General features: G+C 47.0%; 1 protein-coding gene across 9 annotated transcripts in view; it reads right to left on the reverse strand.

Annotated features, from left to right (window-relative positions):
• Positions 1-2,446: 2,446 nt before the first annotated feature.
• dysf (dysferlin, limb girdle muscular dystrophy 2B (autosomal recessive)) overlaps positions 2,447-3,366 on the reverse strand; it is a 59,455-nt gene continuing 58,535 nt past the window's right edge. For all 9 annotated transcript variants that reach the window (XM_035519685.2, XM_081694609.1, XM_035519682.2 and 6 more), the window contains one exon: positions 2,447-3,366. This exon is cut by the window's right edge and continues 720 nt beyond it. The gene's annotated coding sequence lies outside the window, so the exon portion shown is untranslated.

Genomic DNA, 3,366 nt, shown 5'->3' on the forward strand with positions numbered 1-3,366 from the left:
GCCGATGAAAAGACGAAGGTTTCTTCTGGATGCAGAGAGCCAGTTTCACTCCAGGACATCAGCTTGGAAATGATTGTGAGAGCACGTTTGTTTACGTGTCATGCTGGAAAAGACGGACAAAGTCACGGATGCATGTTGTACGAAGAGCCCGGAGTAATCTGAACAGCGCTGTGTTTATAGCGTTGCCCGAAACATGCACAAATCCACTCTGACAATAAACAAGACAACCAGAAGAAACTTGCTTGTTGTTGCTGCGCACTGTTCTCATTACACTTCAGCGGCGCACGGTGTTTTGTCCCAGCACTGCGACAACAGGCTGAAGCACTCTTCGTCAGCTCTTCGAGAAACGGACATCGCGTGGTGCGTGGCTGTCACGATCTATTGTCGAATAGCCAACAACGAGCCGGCGCAAGCGTGTCGTACCGAGCACAGACACGGGCTTTTTCCACTTCCTGCTTTCTTATCCAAACAAGGAGTCAATTCCTTCTGCGAATGGTAAGCCCACTTTTACACCTTGTCAGCTCGCAGCAGTTAGAGTTGAGCTGAGAGACAGCAGTAGAGACAGCAGTGCCAATTCTCCCGCTTTGCTACGCTGGGCAGTGGATCCCGGGAGTTTCCCTCGACTATCACCGGGTTACCGAGAGTCAGCGAGGGAGTGTGGTGACCCGCTGGTACTGCACCCCTTTCAGGGCAAAGATTTATGGGGGAACAACATATCTGCCCCAGACTACAGAGATGCACATTTAACAGGAGCTACGTTGAAGTCAACACAACTGCGTCAGCCCAATACGTGTCAGTTACAATGTAACAACAGTGTTACAATATTCTATTGCGTGTGTAGCGGATACTTGTTTGCGTAAGCTGGTTAAGTGCATGAGCAAGGCTTCTGAGAGCAATGTCCTGACACTGTTGTGATGATACTGTATTTTAACTTGCCTCAGAAACCTTGGGAGTCTCATGTCCTACACATGAGTAATAAGGAATGTGGGACAACTGCACTTGTGAAGTGGTTACTAATTCACTTTATTAATCTTATTCTGTTCAGAAATACCACATGACACAGTAGAGGAGTAGATACAGGAATCCTGGACCCACAGAAAGATCACTGCTGTGCCGTCATACCAAACGCACTCCTCTTTTTCTATGTCCAATAGACTGAGTACTCACCTTCAGTACTCAGAGGTCAAATCCATTGTCTTCTTTGCCCTGTCCTGCTCTTTTGTTTTAACCATCCTGTTCTACAACCACATAATTCTGAACACTGAGCCAAAAGGGCCTAGTCCAGGGCCCATCATCCTTTTCACCTGTGTGAAAGCTGTTAACAGCTGTCCTGAGATAGTTTTAAAAAAGCTTCCCTTACCTAAGTCTGGATCACCAGAATTCCTTCGGTAGGTAGAAACGCAAAGGAATTGCCCCACTGAACAGGGCTTTTTTTTAATACTGAATTTTAAAGAAAATGATTATATGACATTTCCATTTACAGCATGTTAGCAGACAATCTTGTCCAGAGAGAGACTTACAATAGTGTTTAAATCCTTGTGCTGCTATACTAGGCCTGACTCTCACGACGCTATTAAGCTGGAACCCTGTGAAAACAGACGGAGTTCCCTGCGCACCTTGTCATGTGATACACCACCGATTTCCCCACCCTCCTGGACAGCTGTGCGGGGCCCTGATATTGTCCTCACTCTGCACCCCACCCTGAGTTTCTATTCAATTTAGATGCAGATATCTGAAGTAGGACAAAACCAGTAGAGTAGCGCATTTGTCTGTTTTTTTTTAGCGGAGTATCTCTCTCTCTCTCTCTCTTTTGCAGGGTCATGACTCACACTTAAACTCCTCCTGTCATTTCAAGGCGGGCCAGCCCTCTTGAAGCGTTGGCATGGCGGCAGCCAGAACGCTTCCGCGCCCAGGTCTGGTGGCGGTCCGTTCCGTACGGCACTACCAGAGCGCGCCGTTCCCGCGCCATGGTTGTGCTGGGTAACGCGATTTGCTAAGGCCAACGCCATCTCTGCACCCGTGAGGCGTACACGGTTAAGAGACCACAGGACAAACCTACAGCCGCTGTGGCTCTGTGACTCACAGACTTCGCCTCCAGAAATTCTGAAGGTAGATAAAATTTGGCATCCCCCCCCTGAAAAATGGAAACAAAACCATATGCGCAAGTCATAAGTACACTGGTAAAGCTCAAGATTTTCTTTGTTTTTCTTACCATAAATTAATTTGCTCAGACACTAAGGCATTCAACACTAAACCCTGAGGTGACTTAGCTGGTTGGCATCCAACTTTGTAACAGCTATTAAGGCTGAACACACAAGTGTGGCGCAGGGCGGCACATCTTTAGAAAAACCCAGAGTATGCGTCCTGTGCTTTGCGGCGCGCACACACCCCATGGCATTTCTTCAAAGGTTTCATGCAGGTTTTCACACAGCAAGAAAAAGATCTATCAAGGGGATATATATTCATTTTATTGGAATATTGCGATGTTATACACATCCAGCACATTGCTGTAAACAGATACAGTCAGATACAGTGGCTTGATCTTATTCCTGTGAAAGGCGTAAGCAGTAAGGCATTAGGTTCCAGCAGATTCCGCATGACATTAGAGACTGAGAGAGTGATAACATTCATAACCCTGTGTGATGCACTCAAAGGAACAGGAGTTTTTAAAAAAAAGTCAGGATTGTCATGTTGTGTAAACAAGACATGATTGCTTGCATTTTCTGAACCTCAACTGTTACTTTGGTGGAATATTATACATATGTCCTTCAAAATGTTACATTTCAAGTATTTTGAAAATCGTATTGTAAGGATTTAAGGCAAAGACACAAAGGAGCCGCATGTTTTAACTAGAGCTCATAGAGAAGGGGCTATTGAAGAAATGAAAAAGGTCGACTTCTTTTTTTGTATGATAAATTAAACAAAATCGTCTTTCATTACCCTCGGCTTCTGCTTCTAAGAGCTGTCTCTCTCTCTCTCTGTTTCTCTTCCAGTTCATGGTCACAGAGCTCCCAGATCAGCGAGGCCCATCGGCAGGTCAAAGCTCTACTTTCGGCGCTTTCCCTCACATTTTCTGCGGCCAGGACGCACACGTTTGGGATTAGCCGAGTTCTCCTGACTTTTCCTCTTCCGAGGGACACGGTGCGACACTAGCTGTCAGATAAACACACCGCTAAGGGCTCGGAGGACGCAAAGGTCGGCTTTACGTAATGGTGTGGCACAGCAGAGCCCCGCCCCGGGAGCTGTTTGACCCGGCTGGAGCCCTCTGCTGAGACCCCCGGGGCTGGGACCCCTTCCACGAAGGAGGAAGCGTGTACCGCCCACAGAGCACTGTGTTTTATCATTCTGACTGCATTTTCAACAGGC

This window comes from Electrophorus electricus, chromosome 13 (genome assembly GCF_041902795.1).
Source record: "Electrophorus electricus isolate QZ-2024a chromosome 13, ASM4190279v1, whole genome shotgun sequence".
NCBI classification, from domain to species: domain Eukaryota; kingdom Metazoa; phylum Chordata; class Actinopteri; order Gymnotiformes; family Gymnotidae; genus Electrophorus; species Electrophorus electricus.